Source organism: Carcharhinus amblyrhynchos, chromosome 1 (genome assembly GCF_965287045.1).
Source record: "Carcharhinus amblyrhynchos chromosome 1, sCarAmb.v2.hapA, whole genome shotgun sequence".
Taxonomy (NCBI): domain Eukaryota; kingdom Metazoa; phylum Chordata; class Chondrichthyes; order Carcharhiniformes; family Carcharhinidae; genus Carcharhinus; species Carcharhinus amblyrhynchos.
Genome location: NC_137324.1, coordinates 51,233,500 through 51,257,317, shown reverse-complemented (window position 1 = coordinate 51,257,317; position 23,818 = coordinate 51,233,500). Strand labels below are relative to the sequence as shown.

Below are 23,818 nucleotides of genomic sequence, written 5' to 3'. Positions count from 1 at the left end.
TGCCTTCAAACAGTCGCACTTCTAACAGACCATTGTCCACAGCAAACTACCCAGCCTTCAGGAGAACAGTGACCACAACACCATACAACCCTACCACAGCAACCTCTGCAAGACATGCCAGATCATCGACATGGATGCCGTCATCTCATGTGAGAATACCATCCACCAGGTACATGGTACATACTCTTGCAACTTGGTCAACGTTGTCTACCTGATACGCTGCAGAAAAGGATGTCCTGAGGCATGGTACATTGGGGAGACCACACAGACACTATGACAACGAATGAGTGAACACCACTCAACAATCACCAGGTAAGAGTGTTCTCTTCCTGTTGGGGAACACTTCTGTGGTCACGGGCATTCGGTCTCTGGTCTTCGGGTAAGCATTTTCCATGGCGGCCTTCACGACACACGACAGCGCAGAGTTGCTGAGCAGAGAGTGGTAGCCAACTTCCGCACACAAGGACAGCCTCAACCGGGATCTCGGGTTCATGTCACACTACCTGTACCACCAACCAACAACCACACCACCACCACCCTCCCCCCCCCCCCCCCCCCCCCCCCCCTCCCCCCCCATGACTTCCCTGGGCATGCAAAATCTCACTAATTGCCCTGTCTAGAGACAATACACATCTCTTTAACCTGTGCTTAACCCTCTCCTCACTCATGTTGTCTGTACCTTTAAGACTTGATTACCTGTAAAGACTCGCATTCCAATCATTATTTTGTAAACTGAGTTTGTGTCTTTATATGCCCTGTTTGTGAATAGAACTCCCACTCACCTGAGGAAGGGGCAGCCTCTGAAAGCTTTTGCTACCAAGTAAACCTGTTGGACTTTAACCTGGTGTTGTGAGACTTCTTATTGTGTTTACCTCAGTCCAACGCCGGCATCTCCACATCATCAGCACTTGGTCCAACCAGAATCAATTTATCATCCTTTTCTCATGTGATATAAATTGATGCTCCCTTTGAAGTTTGATATTTTTGTGCCTGTCATGATGAGTGCAAGAAAAAAGTTTCAGCAAGTTTCTTTTTTAAGCAAAGGGAAAAATGTCTAATGTTGAAGTACATTTTGCTGTCAGCAATGCTGTATGTTCTGACTGCTGCAGCTCACTGCTGATGAATTCTGTACCCACTGCAGACCATAATGATTTCCAATGTTCATTTTACCAGTAAAGTTTTCTTTTCATTGGCTTTCGTACATTTAAATATTTTGGTTTTGTGAATGTTGCAGGGATCAGTCAATAATGGAGAGTATTCTGGGGAACATTGATCAAGTCAGTAGGCAAGTTATAGATATTCCAATACAATAAAGCTCACTGCTATAACCTAAATTATAACTTTCTGAACATCTCTTCCCATCTAAAATACTGAGTATTCTGTGCTATACAGCATATGTCTCTGTAACAGTTGCAAAGTAGTTTGAAAAGAAATCTTAGATTTTTAAGAACTTTTTGGTGATTATTGCACTCTGTATTCTTGATTAATGGCTTTACTTATGGTTTGCCTATTAACTTTAAGTTTTTCATGAGGTAACCTCTTTTAATGCACATTTGTCTTGTTTCGACTTCTTGGTATCAGAATAGTTACAGCACAAGAGGAGGCCATTCAGCCCATCATGTCTGTGCTGGCTTCTTGAAGGAGCAATTCACTTGGTGTCACTCCCCAGCTTTCTCCCAGTAACCCTGAATGTTCTTCCTTTTCAGTGAATCCAATTAACTCTTAACTGCCTCAATTAAACCTGTCTCTACTACATTCTCAGGCAATATATTCCAGATTCCAACCATTCACTGTGTGAAGAAGGTTTTCCTCATGTCTCCATTATTTATATGCCAATTACCATAAACCTATGCTCTCTTGATCCTTTCACCAATGGGAACAGTTTTTTGCCTATCTAATTTATCCACAGACTCCTCAAGATTTATACCCCTACTAAATCTCTTCAGGGAAAGCAGTTCTCATTTCCAATCTATCTGCGTAACTTAAGTTCCTCATCTATGGAACCATTTTTGTGAATCTTTTCTGTGTTCTCTCTAAACAACTTTACTAAAGTATGTTGCCCAGGACTGGCCACAGTCTTACTGTTGAGGCTGAACCAGCGTTCTATACAGCTTTAACGTAACATCATGACATTGGTATTGTATGAATTTATTAATAAAGCCTTGGATGCTTGGTGTTTTATTAACTGCTTTCTCAACCTGCCCTGCCACCTTCAATGGCATATGCACATACACATGTGTTGCTGTATCTTCTTCAGAATTGAACTCTTTACTTCATATTGATTCTCTGCGTTCTTCCCACCAAATCACTTCTCATGGTTGTCTGCATTAAATTTCATCTGCCATTTGGCCACTCATTCCACTAGTCTATGTCTACGTCCTTTTGAAGTTTTACACTCTCCACCTAACTCTTCATAATGTTTCCAAATTTGCAGCATGGGTGGTATTCTCCATGAGCAGAATCAATGAATAATGTGATTAATGAATTTCACTACTGGTGCAAAGCCAGTTAAGAAGGCCATATTTCCCAATGACAGGCAGATCATAGCAAACTGCCATACTCCACCAGCCATAAGACAGTAAAACATAGGAGCAGAATTAGGCCATTTGGCCCATCGTGTCCGCTCCACCATTCAATCATGGCTAATATTTTTCTCATCCCCATTCTCCTGCCTTTTATCCATAACCCCTGATCCCCTTATTAATCAAAAACCTATCTATCTCTGTCTTAAAGACACTCAATGACTTGGCCACCCACAGCCTTCTGCAGCAAAGAGTTCCACAGATTCACCACTCTCTGGCTGAAGAAATTCCTCCTTATATCTGTTTTAAAGGATTGTCCCTTTAGCCTGAGGTTGTGCCCCCTGATTCTAGTCTTTCCTATTAGTGGAAACATCCTCTCCACATCCACTCTATCCAGGCCTTGCAGTACCCTTAAGTGTCAGTAAGATCCCCCCCCCCATCCTTCTAAACTCCAACAAGTACAGACCCAGAGTCCTCAACCATTCTTCAAACGACAAGCTCTTCATTCCAGTGATCATTCTTGTGAACCTTCTCTGGACCCTTTCCAAGGCCAGCACATCCTTCCTTGTGTATGGGGCCCAAAAATGCTCACAGTACTCCAAATGGAGTCTGACCAGAGCTTTATACAACCTCAAGTACATCCCTGCTCTTGTATTCTAGCCCTCTCGACATGAATGCTAACATTGCATTTGCCTAACTGCCGACTGAACCTACACATTAATCTTAAGAGAATTTTGAACAATGACTCCCAGGTGCCTTTGTGTTTCTGATTTCCTAAGCATTCTCCCATTTATAAAATAGCCTCTGCCTCCATTCCTCCTTCCGAAGTACATAACCTCGCACTTTTCCACATTATATTCCATTTGACCATTCTCCTAACGTGTCCAAGTCCTTCTGCTTCCTCAGTACTACCTTTCCCTCTTCATATCTTTGTATCATCTGCAAACTTAGCAACAGTGCCTTCAGTTCCTTCCTCCAAATCATACAAGCTTGTAGAACTTGGAACATTATATGTGATTCCATGGTAGCTCATTGTTTACTGAACAAACGTGAATTTGCTAAGTATTACACTAATAACAAATTCAAGATTATCAGTTGGACTTGGCATTGTGGCTCGTTTATGCTTGCTGGAAGCTTTGCATATTTATATGTAGGGACTTACTTATCCCTTGCAGTCAAGTAAAGCTTTTCAACTTGAAAAGCTTCAATAGCATGTCCTTTTTTTTTCAGTAATACTCAAGTTATGTCCTGTATATCAAAGCCTAGGTCATCAGTATATGTCAGGAAGAGCAGGGGCCAAAAGACCTACCACTTGTGAACTCCACCGTAAACTTTCCACGAGTCCGAAAGAAAATCCATTAACCGCTATTCTCTGTTTCCTGTCGGTCAATCAATTTTAGGTCCGTGCTGCTACGGTCTCTTTTCTTCGAAGAGTTCCAGCTTTGCTCACAAATGGTGTGCAGAATTTGATCAAATAATTTCTGTTAATTTTCATTAATTTACATGTTTGAAAATCCTGTAATATATATACTAGTAAAGTATCAAACTATCAAAATAATCAAACTGTATTGATGTGATTTTCAGCGTTCCTCATCTTTTATTTAAATTAACATCAGGCATGACAGCATCATACTACTGGACAATAATCTGAACATGAATGACCAAAATAGCAAGCAAATTTAAGCTCAATTAATTAAATCTGAAATAAAAAAGCTAACATTGATGATGAGGATAATGAAACTACAGAATTGTTGTAAAAACTGCTAATGGTCACTAATGTCCTTTAGGAAAGGAAATCTGCCATTTTTGCTTAATCTGGCCGACATTAGACTCCATACCTGCACCAATGTGATTAACATTTAACTACCCCTCAAACAGCCTAGTATGCCGTTCAATTGTATCTATCTGATGGCTTTCCACAGAGTTGTCAAGTGCAATTAAGGATTGGCTATAAATGTTGGCCCTAGCAGCAACATCCATGCCTTTGGAGTGAATAATGTAATTGATCTCTAATGAATTTACTCCATTGCATTTTTTGTCTTACAGATTTTGAGATTTCAAATATTGTTGAAAAATGTTGAATGCCTGTCAGAAATATTGTAGTTCCAAGATTGTTTATCATTTTCTTATAGAATTGCATTCATGGTTCCAAATGCATCCCTTCTCTTCACTCCCCAGTCAATGATTTCATTCCATTGAATCTTAGAATTGTTGCAAAAAGAGGCCATTCAGCCCATCAAGTCTGCACCAACTCTCCAAAAGAGCATTCACCCAGGCCCCATATCTCCATAACCCCATGTAATTACCATGGCTAATCCACGTAACCTGTGGGAGAAAACCGGAGCACCCGGAGGAACACTGCACAGTCACGGGAGAAAGTGCAAACAACATCTGGAATAGAACTCTTGTCGCTAGTGCTTTGAGGCAGAATTGCTAAGTACTGTACCACCCTGCTGCCCATCCCATTAATGTCACATGCTGTGATCTTTGTTACATTACTAGCTAATTTCTGCAGGTAAATGTGAAGGTTGAGTGAAGTGGGTTTCTTGATTTCTTTCAGAAATATGAGTCTGATTTAGATAATGGGTAGCTGGTAAAATTATTCTGCGTAATAATGACATGGCGTAGAGTTAACATTTCCATATGGATGCTATTTTAGAGATAACACATTCGGGTGACACCTCATCAATGCAACGTCATTGTTAGAGCTATGAATTTTCCTTCAGCACCAAATGTCTTATTTTTAAAGTGAAATCATGATAAGTTCTCACAAATATGACTTGTGATGATTGCTGAGGAGTTTGACCAGAATACTGTGTTCCTAAGTTTTGATCAAAGATTATTGACCTGAAACATGAAATGTTAATTCTGTTTTATTCTCAACACAGATGCTCCCTGACATTCTGCTTCCTTCATTTTCTTATTTCAAATCTCCAGCTCTCTGGTGTTGATTTGATTTGATTTTATTATTGTCACATGTATTAGCATATAGTAAAAGTATTATTTCTTGCGCTATACAGATAAAGCATACAGTTCATAGAGAAGGAAATGGAGAGTGCAGAATGTAGAGTTATAGTCATAGCTAGGGTGTAGAGAAAGAACAATTTAATGTGAGGTAGGTCCTTTCAAAAGTCTGATAGCAGCAGGGAAGAAGCTGTTCTTGAGTCGGTTGGTACGTGACCTCAGACTTCTGTACCTTTTTCCCGAAGAATGTAAATGGAAGGGAAAATGTCCGGGGTGCACGGGGTACTTAATTATGCTGGCTGCTTTGCCAAGGCAACGGGAAGTATAGACAGAGTCAATGGATTAGAGGCTAGTTTGAGATGGACTGGGCTGCATTCACGACTTTTTGTAGTTCCTTGCAGAGTAGGAGCCATACAAAGCTGTGAAACAACCAGAGAGAATACTTTCCATGGTGCATCTGTAAAAGTTGGTGAGACTTGTAGCTGACGTGCTAAATTTCCTTTGTCTTCTGAGAAAGTAGAGGCGTTGGTGGACTTTTTTCACCATAGTGTTGGCATGGGGGGACCAGGTTGTTGGTGATCTGGACACTTAAAAACTTAAAGCTCTCGACCCTTTCTACTTCGTTCCCATTGATGTAGACAGGGATATGTTCTCCTCTATGCTTCTTGAAATCGATGACAATCTCCTTCATTTTGTTGACATTGAGGAAATGATTATTGTTGCTGCGCCAGTTCACCAGATTTTCTATCTCATTCCTGTACTCTGTCTCGTCATTGTTTGAGACCCACTATGGTGGTGTCGTCCCCAAACTTGAAAATCGAATTGGAGAGGAATTTTGCCACACAGTCATAGGTGTAAAAAGAGTAGGGTAGGGGGCTGAGAACATAGCCTTGTGGGCACCGGTGTTGAGGATGATTGTGGAGTAGGTGTTGTTGCCTATCCTTTCTGATTATGGTCTCTGAGTTGGGAAGTTCACGATCCGGTCGCAGAGGGAGGAGCCGAGGCCCAGGCCATGGAGTTTGGAGATGAGTATCATGGGAATAATGGTGTTGAAGGCTGAACTATCGTCAGTAAATAGGAGTCTGACGTTAAGTGTCTTTGTTATCTAAGTATTCCAGCATTGAGTGCAGGGCCGGGGAGATGGCTTTTGGTGTGGCCCTGTTGTGGCGGTAGGGAAATTGTAATGGATCCAGGTAGTCCAGGAGGCTGGAATTGATTTATGCCATAACTAGCCTTTCGAAGCACTTCATAATGATGCAAGTCATTGATGGTCATTGAGACAAGCAGCTTGGTTTTTCTTAGGTACTGGGATGATGGCCATCTTAAAGCACGTAGGGACCTCAGATTGGTATTTTGTTTTCTGCCAGTGGTTTGCTAGTCTAGGCCTTTGATATTCCTATATCGTAGTATGATGTATATGGCGTATAGTTCTGCGATTGCAGATTTCCTCTTCCAAAGAGGATAAGTGAACATGGTGGGTGTTTATGACAGTCTGTAGTTTTACGATCATTATTAATGAGACCAGCATTTTCTTCCAGATTTATTAATTCAAATAAAATTGAATTAATAAATCTGGAAGAAAATGCTGGTCTCATTAATAATTTCCTCCAGCTGCCTTGCTAAGATTTCAAATCGTGGCTTCAGAGCATTAGTCCAGACCTCTAGATTACTTGTCTAATAACATCATCATAATACTACTGTCTTTGTCTAATTCCAAGCTGAAAAATACATTGGCCGATTATAGAAAAACATATCATTACCTGAATTTTTGTTGTTGTTGGACCTTTGCATTATTAAATGCCTATTTCTTTTGGATGGGACGTGGATGTAAAAAAAATCCATGGCACTATTCTAAGAAGGGCAAAGGTGTTAATCCTTGGTATGCTGATTGATGACGTCAAAAAAACTGATAACTTGGTCAATATTGCATTGCTATTTTGTAGAAGCTTGCAGTGTGCACATTGGCTGCCATGTTTCCCGTATTTTCACAGTGACTGTGTTTCAGAAGAACTTAATTTGTTGTAAAGCATTTGGAAAATCCGGTGCTTGTGAAAGGTTCAATATCATGCAAGTTTTTCTTTCATTCTTTTTGCTATAACTTCAATAAAGGATACCCAGTGCCAAATATCTCAAGGAAAAATTAATTTTAAATACAGTTTGCAAAGCATCTTTCCCATTGCAAACCATCTATTTGATTTAGAATAATGTAGGAAAAGATATTTTCTTTGAATTAGAGAACATGGCACAACGTGGCGCAAGATTAATTAAGTAGACTGCATTCATTTCCTGATATACAGTGTTATCTGTGGTCAGTTGTTGGAAATGACTATATTCTAAAAGCAGCTAAAGCCCTGCTCTGGGGATTAACTTCCATAGCAACCACTGATGGTCAGTATTTTGTTTCAGCTGCAGTGATGTTGCCTGACCCCTCTGTGACTTGGGTCGTAAGGTCAAGAAATTGTGTTTTATATTCAAAAGCAACATGCCCACCAAACTAATGTATTTTTTTAAGGATGCACTATCTGGAAAGATCTTGTGCAGATTTTTATGCCTTGGAAATGAACATTTTGACACTAAATTTCACACATGTCGAGTTAACACCAATCCTCTAGAATAGCAGATGATACATTTCCTGTTTTCCAGCCAATTGCCCGTCCTTTCTAAATTGGGTCACAATGGATTGCAGTGAGCAATTGGAAAAAAAAACCCTTCTGCTTGCAGGAAATGCTGAGAGGAACAATTTTACTTGCAATAAATGTACCATAATTAATTCCACAAGATTTTATTTTTGGCTATTGATACCAAGTTGCACACTTGTTTGTTCATCCCTGTGTTTAAACACACATTTACTCAGTAATTACAGTTCTTACTGTAAAAGGTAATATGTCAGGAGGTGGTCCCTGAAGACCTTGCTGATAGTACATCAGGGACTGAGCCTATCTCATTTCTGCCCATTTTTCAGCTAAATGTGAATGTCCATGTGATATGTCAGTTGGTATATTATCCAGTGTTTGATTAGTCTCTGTCAAATGATGATTTACTAGAGCACATAGCTTAGTGATGCAGCCTGCATTACAAAGCACTGGTAACAGATGCTAAACCATTGCTTCAAATAATCAGTACTTGTAAAAGCAGCTGACTATAAGTAATTATCTCTTCAAAATCATATCTCCTTAACTAAGCGAAATTAGTATTGTCACTGAAGTAACAACATCAAAGGCAGAACATGTCAGAAATATTTTGATGTGCTACCGTTTTTCAAAATATGTGGTATGCTTGAATTAAGACGTATTTTTCCATTAAGTTCAACTTGTAGTGTATTAGTGAAGATATCTAAGCACTTTGTAGAATAAATGACAATGCTTTTCTTTTACACTTGTTTGGAAAAACTGCCTAGTTTCTTGGTTTCCTACTATAGCCTTTGTGCAGCAGAGTTAAATACAGGGAGACAAAATTGCAACTCTCTGGAAATTGAGATGATCATAACTTTGTGTTTGCAACAGTGATGTAAATACAGTTATAATGTCAAACACTGATGATATCTTCATCTTTTGAGATAATAGCAGCAACTTGTATTTATATAGTGCCTTTAACAAAATCAGACATCCCAGGGCAACAAAGCATGATGCTGGGCCACATAAGGCAATAAAGGTCAAATGACCAAAATTAGGTTCAAGTTATAGGTTTGAATGAGTGTCTTAAAGGAAGCAGTCCTGCTGTTGGAATAATCAAGTCTAATAGTAACAAAGGCACAAATCAGTAGCAGATGAGCTGAGACTAGGGAGAAGTCAGGTGATGTTATGAGAGTAGAAATAGACATTCTTAGTGATGGTGTGAATGTGAAGTCAGAAGCTCACCTTAAGACTAAAAATACTATCAAAGTTGCTGGCACACTGGCTTAATGTTGGATTGTTGCCAGGGAGTTGCAGACGAGAGGACAGAGTTTAGAACAGAATTCAAAAATAATGGTGTTAATCTTATAATATTTAATTGGAGGACATTTCCGCCCATCCAGCGTTAGATGTCAGTTAAGTAAGCTGATAATCTAGCAACAATGGAGGAACCGAGAGATGATTGAGAGCTGGGTGTCAGTGACATACATGTGAAATCTAATGTATGCTTTCCAATGTTGTTGACGGATGTTGCAGTGTGTGGATGAGAAATAGCAGAGGGCCAAGGATAGATCCTTGGGGCATACCAAAGGTACTGGTGCAGGAGCAGGAACAGAAGCCATTGCAAGTGATTCTCCAGCTATAACAAGATGCTTCAGAAATAAAGCCAGGTACTTTATTTAGTCAGCTATCCTTGTTGAATCTTATTGCTTGATAAACCCTAAGCTGAGATGTACTTCAAAGCTTAACCGAACTGAAACAGTTCACGAGAAAATGGGCAGAATTCTGCCTGCCAGAGCTGACATGACCATGAGGTGGTCAAGAGACCTTTCTTATGGCCACAATCCCTCAGAATCTGAGGTAATTAACAGTCATTTTAATCCTGAAATCCTTTAATGCTGAATTCGCTGTGCTCACTCAGGTTGTCTCACATTACTTCTTAAAATTCAACTGTCTTTTTTACTTTTAAGATTCCTCTTGAAACAACACTGTGTTCATATTTTGAATTCCACACCTCAGGAAAAGCCTCCTGACTCAGTGAAAGCTCAGCGGTTACTCACCAGATTCATAGTACATAAAAGGACTATGCACTATGTCCTTTTAATGAGAGATTGGGTAAACTCTAGGTAAGCTATAACTGCTGGAGGTGCAAGTCAAGAGGTTATTCAATTTAAATATTTAAAATAATGGAGAGCTGCTAAATGGATTGAGAAAGGAATTTTCACACAAGTAAAAGAAGGCGTGAGCTGAAAATTTGGATTAAGCCAGTTTTTTTTTATCCCACATAGTCATTGAAATACAAATGTTTTATCTTAGAAGGCTGTAACTATAGAAGTGCAGTAATAGTCCCAACAATTTCCTCCCTTGCCTCCCTCAGTATTCTGGGGTAGATCCCTTCAGGTCCTAGAGACTTAGCTACTTGAATGCTTCTTAAGACACTCAAAATCACCTTTTCAGCATCAGCGTGACCCAGAATATTTACACATCCTACCTGAGGCTCTTCATCCATCAAGTCCTTCTCTTTGGTGAATACTGAGGCAAAGTATTAATTTAATATCTCACCCATTCTCTCTGGTTCCATGCATAGATTCCCTCCACTATCCTTGAGTGGACCATCCCTTTCCTTTGCTATCCTCTTAAGTAGTTGAAACACCCTTGAAAAACTTTTTCCATCATTTGTAAAATTCAAACAGAGTAAATTTCTTTAATTGATTTTGAAAAAAAAAATAGATGAGACATTTCTCTTGCTGGCGGTAATGTATTATATTTTTGAACCAAATTTGATTTTATAGGAAGTGTTTTAAGGAGTCTGTGAACATTATGAATTTATTTAAAGATGTCTTGAAAAAAGTCATCAAGTAAAAGGAAAACAGTTGTGTATTTTGCTAACTAAAGGTTTTTCACTAGTTATAGTTAATGATTTTTTAAAAAAAATTGAAACTGGAATATGAAATAAAGTCAATTATGCTTAACTAAACTTCTTGTCACCTTGATCAGCTAGAAGCCAAGTGCATCTAGAAATGGATGAAAAATTGGTACAGCAGCTCAGTGCAAATGGCCTTGTATAGTTCCCAGTCATTGTGCATAAAGTAGCTGGTTCGCCATTTACTGACCTCACTCATAATGGAGCTTTAAATAAGCTTGAAATAATCAGAGCAAGGGAAATGTTAATTGTTAAATAATTTAATATCATTTGTTTTATCAGTTCCACAACAGAAATATTTTGATTTATTTTGCTTTTTCCATACAAATTGGCAGGATTTCAGTAATTTCTTCATAGATTTTCTTAACTTTCTCCATATTAAAACCATAAAATTAAAGAAAAAAATGTATCCAGTGAGGAAACACTTTCTGGGCCCCACGGTTCCTAAACGAATTGTCAAAGAAGTTATTTCCTGCTACAAATATTTTCTGTATCTTTTTATTTTTTTATCACAGTTTTTAATTCTCCACTGATAGTCCTAAACAGGAGCTTATGAACATTTGTTCACTAAATTTAAGCAAGAGTTATGTATACTGCCATGTCATACTGCAAAATCCATTTGCAATGTTAAAGTAATATCAAAGCTATTCTGAATATATGCAATTCATGGCAGTACAACAGGCAAATTGCAATCGGACTTGGGTTTGCGAATTCCAGGAAAAATCTTAATAGTACTGTTTTTGACAATGGGGGCAGTTCATCAGGGACAGTGGTCTTGAGAATTGACCACAACTGCAGTCTTGCACTAAAACGTAACTAGGAGCCAGGCTGCTTTTTTTTTTGAGAAATGTTTTTATCTTGTAAGTTTACCCCTTAATGGCATTGATTCTGAAGGTTTAACAGGAAATGTATAAATACATCATTGTGGTTACCTGTAGATGGAAGTTTATTTTTTTTTAGCATTAAAGTGGCATTGTTTCGTGGAAATATCTGCAAGCTTTCAATACAGCATGTGTAGCACAGTTGCATTGCCTTTTCGCAATAAGTAAAACATACTAGAAATACATGAGCTTTTTTTTGCTAACTTTGTCTTCGTTGAGAGAAAGCTGCTGCACAGACAGCAAAATTAAATGTAACCAAATGAGAAATCTCATTGGAAGATAATAAAGGTGAACAAAAATGTATCTGAAAAAACATTTTTAGAATGGTGATTTTTTTAAAAAATATTCATTCATGGGATATAAGCATCATTGACAAGATCAGCATTTGTTGTCTATTCTAATTGTCCTTGAGAAGGTGGTAGAGAGTACATTTTCGAATTGTGGGACACCGTATGGTGTAGGTACACCCACAGTGCTGTTAGCCAGGGAGTTCCAGGATTTTGGCTAAGTGACGATAAAGGAACAGTGATGTAGTTCCAAGTTAGGTTGGTATGTGTTTTGGGGGAGAACCTCCAGTTGGCGATGTACCCATGTGCTTGCTGTTCTTGCCCTCCTAAATTATAGGGGTTGGGGGAAGATGCTGTTGAAATTGACTTGATGTGTTGCTACAGTGCGTCTTACAGATGGTCCATTCTGCTTTGGTCATGGAGGGATGAATCTTTAAGATGGTGTTGATCAAGTAGATTGCTTTGTCTTGAATGGTATTGAGCCTTTTGTGTGTTGTTGGAGCTGCAATCATCTAGTCAAGTGGAGAGTATTCCATCACCCTACTGACTTGTGCCTTGCTCAGGCTGTAGAAAGTCAGAAGATTATATTACTTGCCATAGAATTCCAGACTCTGCCCTCTTCTTGTAATTGCAGTATTTATATGGCTGGTTCAGTTAGGTCTCTGGTTGATGATGACCTCTACTCCCAGATTTTAATGGTAGGGGATTAAACAATAGTAATAGTATTGAATGTTGAGGAGAGATGGTTCAATGCTTCCGTTTTGGAGAAGGTCATCCCTGGCATTTATGTGGCGCAAGTGTTACTAACCTAAGCCTAAATGTCGTTCAGGTTTTGTCACATGCAAGCTTCAGAAACCAAAGAGGTGTGAATGTTATGGAATGCTCTAAGTAAGTAAGTGAACGTTTCACTTCTGACGTGATGGAGGGAAGATCATTGATGGAGCAGCTGAAGATGATTAGGACTAAGACACTATCTTGAGGAACTTCTGCAGCAATGTCCGAAACTTAGGATGATTGGCTTCCAACAAACACAACTGTATTCCTTTGTGCTAGGTATGGCTTCAAACAGTGGAAGGTTTCCACTGAATCCCCCGGTTTTCCTTTGACTTCAATTTTTATGTCTCGTTAATGCCACAGTTGGTCAAATGCTGTTTTGATGTTAATGGTAGTCAATCTCACCTTATCTCTTCGATATATCATCCTACTAGTGAAGAAATTCCAGAGTTTAATGCTGAAGCTGGCAGCTGAAGCTGCTACTTCAATGACCTTTCTTCCATCATAAAGTCAGAAGTGGGCAGTTCATTGCTGATTGCAATATCTACAGTACTATTTGCAACTCCTTGGATACAGAAGTAGTCTATAGCTGTATCAAATATGACCTGGCCATTCAGGTTTGGGCTGTTAAGTATCAAATGTCATTCATGTAATGCAAGTGCCAGACAATGACTGTCTCCAAAAAAAGAAAGAGAGAATCTGATCATCTCTTCCTGACATTCAATGATGTTACGATCACTGAAACCCTCACCATCAACATCCTGGGGGTTGCCATTGACTAGAAGGTTAGCTAGACTAGTCATACAGATAAAATAGTGACTATAACAGGCCAGAGGTTAAGAATTCTCCAGTGGGTAACTCATCTCCTGTCTCCCCAAAGCTTGTCCATCATCTGTGAGGCACAAATAAGGAGTGTGATGGAGTATTCTCCACTTGCCTAGATAAATAAAGCCTCAATCTGATTCGAGAAGCTCAGCACTATCCAGAACAAAGTGGCTCATTTGATTGGCATCCCACCAAACCCATTCTTGCCATCACAAGTACGCCATGCTATTAGTGTGTACTCTATACAAGATGCACAGTAGTAATTGGCAAATCTCCTTCTGCAGGACCTTCCAAACCTACAACCTATGCCATCAAGAAGAACAAGAGCAGCAGATCCATGAGGTCATCTGTAAGTTCTCCTACAAGCCTCACACCATCCTGACATGGGCTATATTGCAATTTCAAACTCCCTTCTTAGCAGCACTGTGGGTGTATTAGACAAGATGGGCTGCAGCTGTTCACATAAGAACATAAGAAATAGGAGCAGGAGTAGGCCATCCAGCCCTTCGAGCCTGCCCTGCCATTCAATAAGATCATGGCTGATCTGTCATGGCTCAGTTCCATATTCCCGCCCTCTCCCCATAACCCTTAATCCCCTCGCTTATCAAAAACCCATCAACCCACGTCTTAAAAATATTGAGCAAGGCAGCCTCCATCACCTCAACGGGCAGAGAATTCCAGAGATTCACCACCCTTTGAGTGAAGACGTTCCTCCTCAACTCCATTCTAAACCGCCCCCCCTTTATCTTGAGGCTGTGCCCCCTAGTCCTGCTGTCCTTTCTGAGCGGGAAGAGCCTCTCCATCTCTATCCTATCCATCCCATTCATCACCTTCTACATCTCAATGAGATCTCCCCTCATTCTTCTAAACTCTAACGAGTACAAGCCTAGTTTATTCAGCCTCTCCTCATAGCTCAACCCCCTCAACTCCAGTATCAGCCTAGTAAACCTCCTCTGCACTCCCTCCAAGGCCAAAATATCCTTGCGTAAGTACAGCGCCCAAAACTGCACACAGTACTCCAGCTGCGGCCTCACCAATGCCCTATACAGCCGCAGCAAGACCTCCCTACTTTTATATTCAATCCCCCTCGCTATGAAGGCCAGCATCCCATTTGCCTTCCTGACCACCTGCTGCACCTGCAAGCTGGGTTTTTGCGACTCATGCACAAGGACCCCGAGGTACTCCGGTTTCCTCCCACATCCCAAAGATGTGCTTTTAGGCTGATTGATTGGGTAACAAATTGTCCCTATATTGGACCTCCCTGATCCTCACACATTAGGCGTAGACTAAAATCATGAATAGGTCACTGAGACAGTGGGACGGCGGCGCGGGCTCGTTGGGCCGAAGGGCCTGTTTCCCGTGCTGTGTTGTTCTTTGTTCTTTGTTCTTTGTTCTTTAGAGGTCCCTCTGCACCGTCGCCTGCTGCAGTTTTTCGCCACGTAAGTAATAATCCTTCCTACCATTATTCCTACCAAAGTGGGCCACCTCGCACTTGCCAACATTAAATTCCATTTGCCATTTCCTGGCCCATTCGCCCAGCCTATCTAGATCCTTCTGCAGACTCTCCACACCCTCCGCGCAATCTGCCGTTCCACCAATCTTGATGTCATCAGCAAATTTCGACACCCTACACTCGGTTCCCTCCTCCAGATCATCTATATAAATGGTAAATAGCTGAGGCCCCAGCACCGACCCCTGGGGCACTCCACTAGTCGCCAACCGCCAATCCGAATAGCACCCGTTAACCCCCACTCTGTCTCCTATTTGACAAACAATCGTCTATCCACGCTAACACCCTACCCCCAACTCCATGCCCCCTTACCTTCTGCAATAACCTCTTGTGAGGTACCTTGTCAAACACCTTCTGAAAATCAAGAAACACCACATCCACCGGCTCTCCTCTATCCACCGCCCTAGACACATCCTCATAGAACTCCAATAAATTTGTCAGACACGACTTCCCCTTAACGAAACCGTGCTGCGTCTGCCCTATCAAGCAATTCCCCTCAAGATGCCTCGCTATTTCCTCCTTGATGACGGATTCTAACATTTTACCCACAACAGACGTTAAACGAACCGGCCTATAATTCCCTGCCTTTTGCCTGGCACCCTTCTTAAACAACGGCGTAACGTTAGCCGTTTTCCAATCTTCCGGCACTTCCCCGGAATCCAGCGACGTCTGGAAAATAACCACCAAGGCATCCACTATCACCTCGAACTCTACTTTCTACCATCTTCCCCAAGCCAGTTAAGGATGGAAAATAAATGCCAGTGCACTTACCAGTGCTGCTCACATTGCACAAAAGAATTTTAAAAGTGAACCTGCCTGTGGTGCAGCCTATGAAAATGCTGTTGTGTACGTTTTAAATTTTGCAGCCTAGCATTGAGAAATTATTTCAGAGTCTTTTTTTAAATCTTGCAAAATTAATAACGAAGAGCATTGTGGACTGTTGTACTGCTACAATGAAAATAAAGCAGTGCTCCACAACTGTTCTTTCAATTTGATGATGACATGGAGGAACTGGTTTTGTTCCTTCTGATGTTATGTCAGTTTGATAGGCTGTGCCTGATCCAGCAAGGCTATGTTGTGTTTGGAGAATTTTGCAAATTTTCACAACTGTCATAACGATCGTATTGCCTCTTTTATAAATGATTGCTATTTAACTTGAGTACTGCTGTTGTTAGCCACTCTAATATTCCTCATTTTGCCAAGTGGAAAGATTATGCTTTGGTAATAAATGCTATTGTACTCTTTGAAATAAGTCAAATTCAAAGATAACATTATTTAAATGAAGCTTTATCTTTCAAAGAAAATTGTTAATTTATCCTATCTTTAGTTAATCAGTAGTATTGGTGAAAGACACAAACATAACATCTATTTCTGAATGCTAGTACAAGGAATTCTTGTCATAATGAAACTGAAAATAGCATTCGCAGTATTGTTACTTCAGCGCTATGCCTGTGCTTGATTTTTGCATCACATCGTAGGTTTCCATAGAAAAGCACGAGTATAAAAGTGTCGTGGACCGCCAAAATGATCAATACAAAGTCAGCTGCTGTGTTTTCCTTGGAAATCTGTTTCTTTAGAGCTGCTGAAATTTTTTAAATCAATATTGATTGAAGAGAATTGGTGTTTGAGAGAACGCTTGGACTTGCTGAAAATGCCAGCTACTTTGTGATATTTACAGAGAACAGAGCTGCTTCAGAAGGTTTTAGAAATTTGAAAGGGTTGCTGGATGCATTTGAAAACATCCTTATAAAATGGTGGAAATACAATGATGGTTTTATCATTTTCTTTTTCTAAATCTACAGTTATTTAATTTTGTATTCTTTTAAACGTTGTTCAAGTTCTATGATTTAATCATAGAAATTCTTAAGCCAGAAATTGGCTTAAGAATTGGAATTTTCCAAATAAAAAAAATCTGGCTAAGGATTATCTAATCTTCATTGTTTATCGCCTGCTAGAAATGATTGACATTCATATCCATTAGTAAAGCAAAGTTAGTATATTAGTTTTTTGGAGATGTAATTTGTTTACCATTTTTTAGAAGTAAAAATTGATCTTCAGGTTTATGTAGTTGAGAAAATTCTTGCACTAGTTGCAGTAAGACCCGTAAGCTGAAGTAAAAAATGATCAATTTTGCACTATTTTATAAATTAGACAACCATTTTCCGTGAAGAGAAATCAAACCCGATTTCAATGGATGGCGATGTATAGGGCTAATCTCCAACAGCACACAAATGCTTGAATTTGTAATGTACCCCTTTGTATAAGAAAGTAACTGTTAGCATTGACTTTAAGTTGTCATATGCCATTCTTCCGAAATCTGGATGCAGCGCAACAGCAATTTATAGAATCCTAATACTGCTTTTGACTGTATTTTCATCTTCAGAACAAACATTTCGTATCATTCTTAAAAAGCATATCTGAAAACGTATTCAATGAAAATAAATTATTGTTTAGTCTGCTTTTAGGTTATTTAGGTAACAACACACGGTTAGCTGAAATTTTATTGCTCGATGGAGAGTTGGATAGAAAATAACTGTTCAGAGTTAATATAACAAAATTGATATTCTAAGAATGTGAATGGACACATGAACAAGCATTCTAGATGATTCCATTATCTAGAATGGAGCTCCAAAGGTGGGCATAGTATTAGTACTTATGTTTCACGAAGATTTCTGGCCATTACTTCAGAATAAAGAGCATTTTTCTGAATTCATAGTTTATATGTTGCAATATGGTGAAGCACCACAAATGGTAATTAGATTATGCAGCAAACTTCTCTGCTTTCGCACAGATTTGATTTATTATTATCTAATCTAATATATGTATACCTACCTTGCATTAACTTGACCTATCTCTGTAGCCTAACAATGACTATAATACTACATTCTGCATTCTTGTTTCATAAGAACATAAGAAAAAGGAGCAGGCCATCTAGCCCTTCGAGCCTGCCCCGCCATTCAATAAGATCATGGCTGATTTGAAGTGGATCAGTTCCACTTTCCCACTCTCTCCCCATAACCCTTAATTCCCTTGTCTGTCAAAAACCTATCTACCCATGACTTAAATATATTTAGTGAGGTAGCCTCCATCACTTCAATGGGCAGAGAATTCTAGAGATTCACCACCCTTTGAGTGAAGAAGTTCCTCCTCAACTCCAATCTAAACTGCCCCCCCCTTATCTTGAGGCTGTGCCCTCTAGTCCTGCTAACCTTTCTAAGTGGGAAGAATCTCTCTACCTCTACCCTATCCATCCCTTTCATTATCTTATACGTCTCTATAAGATCCCCCCTCATCCTTCTAAACTCCAACAAGTACAGACCCAGCCTATTTAGTCTCTCTTCATGGTCCAACCCCCTCATCTCCGGCTACGTAGTCCAACCCGCTCATCTCCGTTTCCTGCTCAGTGAGCAATATGCTCTTTCTGTATAGCGTGTAAGAAACAATTCTTTTCACTGTATGCTAATATATGTGACAAATAAATCAAATACAGTGAAAAGTGTTTCTTGCACGCTGTACAGACAAAGCAAATAGTACATATAGAAGGAAAGGAGAGAGTGCAGAATGTAGTTTGAGTTGTATCTGGGATGTGGAGAAAAATCAATTTAATTTGAAGTAGATCTATTCAGTAGTCCGACATATATTCATAGCGAGGGGGATTGAATATAAAAGTAGGGAGGTCTTGCTGCAGCTGTATAGGGCATTGGTGAGGCCGCAGCTGGAGTACTGTGTGCAGTTTTGGGCGCCGCACCTGCGCAAGGATATTTTGGCCCTGGAGGGAGTGCAGAGGAGGTTTACTAGGCTGATACCGGAGTTGAGGGCATTGAGCTATGAGGAGAGGCTGAATAAACTAGGCTTGTACTCGTTAGAGTTTAGAAGAATGAGGGGAGATCTCATTGAGACGTATAAGATGATGAATGGGATGGATAGGATAGAGGTGGAGAGACTCTTCCCGCTCAAAAAAGACAGTAGGACTAGGGGGCACAGCCTCAAGATAAAGGGGAGGCGGTTTAGAACGGAGTTGAGGAGGAACTTCTTCACTCAAAGGGTGGTGAATCTCTGGAATTCTCTGCCCGTTGAAGTGGTGGAGGCTGCCTCGCTAAATATTTTTAAGAAGCGGGTTGATGGGTTCTTGATAAGAGAGGGGATTAAGGGTTATGGGGAGAGGGCGGGAAAGTGGAACTGAGCCACGACAGATCAGCCATGATCTTATTGAATGGCGGGGCAGGCTCGAAGGGCTAGATGGCCTACTCCTGCTCCTATTTCTTATGTTCTTAAGTTCTTATGACATCTGCAGGGAAGAAGCTGTTCTTGAGTCGGTTGATGCATTTCCTCAGACTTTTGCATCTTTTTCCTAATGGAAGAATTTGGAAGAGGGTATGTCTAGCTACATGAGGACCTAATTAATCTGGCTGCTTCTCTGAGGCAGCAGAAGTGTAGACAATGTCAATGGGTGAGTGATAGATTGGACTTTGTTCGTGACCATTTGTAGTTTCTTGTGGTCTTGGACAGAGCAGGAGCCATACCAAGCTGTGATGCAAATGGAAAAAAATGCTTTCTATGGTGTTTCTGTAAAAGTTGGTGAGAGGCATAGTGTACATGCCAAATTTCCTTAGTCTCCTGAGATGGTAGAGGTATTGGTGGGCTTTCTTAACTATAGCATCAGCATGGAGAGACCACGATAGGTTGTTGGTGATCTGGACACCTAAAAACTTGAAGCTGTCAACTGTTTCTACTCCATCTCCATTGATGTGGGCAGGGGTACGTTCTCCACTGCGCTTCCTGAAGTCAATGACTATCTCCTTCGTTTTGTTGACATTGAAGGAGAGATTGTTGTCATCTCACCAGTTCACCAGCTTAGTCACAGAGTCATAGACATTTACAGCATAGAAACAGGCCCTTTGGCCCAACTTGTCCATGCCATCCGTTTTTTAATGACTAAGCTAGTCCCAATTGCCCACACTTGGCCCATATTCCTCGATAGCCATCTTACCAGTGTAACTGCCTGAACACTTTTTTAAAAGACAAAATTGTACCTGCCTCTAATACTACTTCTGGCTGCTTGTTCCAGGCACTCACCACCCTCTGTGTGAAAAAATTGCCCCTCTGGACCCTTTTGTATCTCTCCCCTCTCACCTTAAATCTAAGCCCTCTAATTTTAGACTCCCCTGCCTTTGGGAAAAGATGTTGACTACCTTGTCTCTACCTCTCATTATTTTATAGACCTCTATAAGGTCACCCCTCAGCCTCCTGTGCTCCAGAGAAAAAGTCCCAGTCTATTCAGTGGCTCCTTATAACTCAAACCATCAAGTCCTGGTACATCCTAGTAAATCTTTTCTACACTCTTTCTAGTTTAATAATATCCTTTCTATAATAGGGTGACCAGAACTGTACACAGTATTCCAAGTGTGGTCTTACCAATGTCTTTTACAACTTGAACATGTACCCCTGGATGTCTTTGTTCTATAACTTTCTCCAATGCCCTGCCAGTAACTGAAAAAGTCTTGCCCTGGTTCGATCAATTAAAATGCATCACCTTGCATTTATCTGAATTAAACTCTATCTGTCATTCATCAGCCCACTGGCCCAATTGATCAAGATCCAGTTGCAATCCTCATGACCTTCTTCATTGTCCACTATGTCACCAAATTTGGTGTCATCTGCAAACTTAGTACCCATGCCTCCTAAGTTCTCATCCAAATCATTAATATAAATGACGAATAACAGTGGACCCAACACCAATCCCTGAGTCACACTGCTGGTCACAGGCCTCCAGTTTGAAAAACAGCCCTCTACAATTACTGTGTCTTCTGTCATCAAGCCAATTTTGACTCCATTTGGCTAACTCACCCTGGATTACATGAGATTTAATCTTATGCAATACCTTACCATACAGTATCTTGTCTGAAGTCTGAAGCCTTGCTAAAGTCCATGCAGATAACATCAACTGCACTGCCCTCATCTACCTTCTTGGTTACCCCTTCAAAAAAACTCAATCAAATTTGTGTGACATGATTTTCCACTTTCAAAGCCATGCTGATTGTCCATAATCAATCCTTGCCTCTCTAAATGTCTGTAGTTCCTGTCTCTCAAAATAGCTTCTGATAACTTACCCACTACAGATGAGAAGCTCAGCAGCCTGTAGTTCCCACGCTTTTCCTTGCAGTCCTTTTTAAACAAAGGCACACCATTTGTCACCGTCCAATCTTCAGGCACCTCACCTGTGGCTGTCAATGATTCAAAAATCTACCTCTTTCCTGTGCTACATCTCATCACTGTTTGAAATCCAACCCACTTTGGTGGTGGCATCAGCAAACCTGAAAATCAAGTTGAAAGGGAATTTGGCCGCACAGCCATGGATGCAAAAGGAGTAGAGTTAGGGGCTGAGGACACACCTTGTGGGACACTGGTGTGGAGGAGCAGGAGTAGGGTATTTTTCGGGAAGGACTTCTGTTAATTTCCCAACATTTTGGGATGAATTGCATATTTAATTTGAGATATGATGTAGTGAGGTGTAACATGCATGGAAAGATAAAGATAACTTTGGATCTCTGGTGCCAAAGTCTTTGAGTACTGGAGTTGTCACGTTACTTCTGAGTCTATTGTGGACTAATTGATGATGATCGATTGCTTAACAACTTCATTATCGTTGTAACATATGAGTACTAAGATGCCAAACTAGTTGAATTATTCAATCTAGTTGAATCCACATTCCTGAGTTATGAGAGCTCTTGGTTATTGCTCTTAGACTGTACTTATCAAGTAATATCTTAAACAATGTTTGCTGCTTTTCAAATACACTCTTAGAGAATATGGTAGTATTCTTATCTGTGCTAAAAGTAAGATATGCTTGTGCAAAAGCACTTTTTGATCCTTTTGTGTTCTGTTTTTAACAAGAACATGAAAGGCTGAAAAATTACCTTTGTGCTGTTATTTCATAATTTAAAAAGATCAGACCTATTTCAGATGTTATTAGAAAACTATAAACAGAAGAAATAATCACAGCTTTTAAAGGGTTAAGAGGTACAACTAAGTTGTGTACTGTTCTCATTATCACTCAAATGCATGCCACGTAGTCATCTGCTGTAGTCACAAATGAACAGAGAAATTGAAACTGGTTCACGTGACATGCATGATCAGCCAATCTGAATGGCAGAGCATGGATTCCCATCAGACTCCACCTTCAAGGCCTTGACTACAGTGAACTCTCAATCTGTGCACGCTCCTGAGCACTGATTTGTCTGAGTTGGTGTGCTCCTGTGCATGCAGACAGCCAGACAGGCACTGTCTAAAGTGGCTGGGGAGCCTGCCATTGATCGATTGAAATGGTGTGAAGTGAATTAATGTGAGGCAGGCAGTCTGTCTATCAAAGCACACTAAGAATCTAGGGCAGAACTGATCTATGGTAGAAAGCTCAATTTACTGGAGTACTGAACCGCATATATAATGGAGATGTTTTGTACCAAATTTGTATGTTCTCATATGAATTGAGGGAATCAAAGAATAGTCAGTGAACATTTTATTTTCAAAACCTATGTGCTGAAGCAGACTGGTATCTACTATTAAAATAATGTCACCAGTTAACAGATTATAAAGCACAAACTGTAATTAATCTACTTGGAAAGTAGAACTGCCAAAAATTCTCAAGATCTTACAATTGGTAGAACAGGAATCAAATCTGGAAAACACAAGATAATCCAAATTTATGAATCCACAAATGTATGAATGCGGAGGCACCAATTTAAGAAAACTTTAGAGCTATAACATTTGATTGGAAGTGTGAAAAGGCCAAGTACAGAATGTAATTTGGTAGTTCAAGAAATCAGCACAGCGAAGAAAGATGGTGTAAAAATATATGTTTTCGGTTCAACACTGCCTCAGAATACTGCATGTTGGTCAGCTCATCACCCCCTTTTCAAATTTAAGTTATGAAGATGACAATTATACTAGCACTAATTAAAAGCAGAGGCTGATAAAAGCATTCCCAGCTGAATTATAAAGTTCATTCTTTTAAAACAAATTCTCAAGATAACATATAATTCTGTATGTGGGAGCAGTATTATTTGTTCAGAGGGCATCTAAGTCAATTACCTAGAAATAAAGGTCAAGACAACTAAATCCATTATTAGAAAACAGTAGTTTGTGGAAAAGTGGAGATGAAGTAAAAGTTGAATGATATAAATTTTCATCAGATTATGTCACACTTAATGTATATATTCAAAAATAGGCAAATGACTGATCAATCGGGAAAAGAATGATAAAGGCTTGGCACCAAATGACAATTTAGATTTTATGTGACACCTTTAATGTAGGATAATATTGCACGGCACTTCACAGATGCATAATCAAGAAGAAAATCAATAAGCCAAAGCAGGAAGTATTAGGAAGAATATTTTATGGAGGTGGCCTTAAAGGACAAGAGAGAGATTTTAAAGAAAAAATTGAAGAATGTTAGGATTAGACATCTGTAGGTATGGCCACCATGGAATCAAAGTGGACTAGGGTGAGATGGCTGGTTAGTTT

The 23,818-nt window shown here is 39.9% G+C and overlaps 1 protein-coding gene across 6 annotated transcripts in view; it reads left to right on the top strand.

The window, feature by feature from the left end:
* The window catches only part of wdr7 (WD repeat domain 7), a 695,157-nt gene that overhangs the window by 295,707 nt on the left and 375,632 nt on the right, over nucleotides 1-23,818 (top strand). The gene's annotated exons all lie outside the window — the stretch shown is intronic.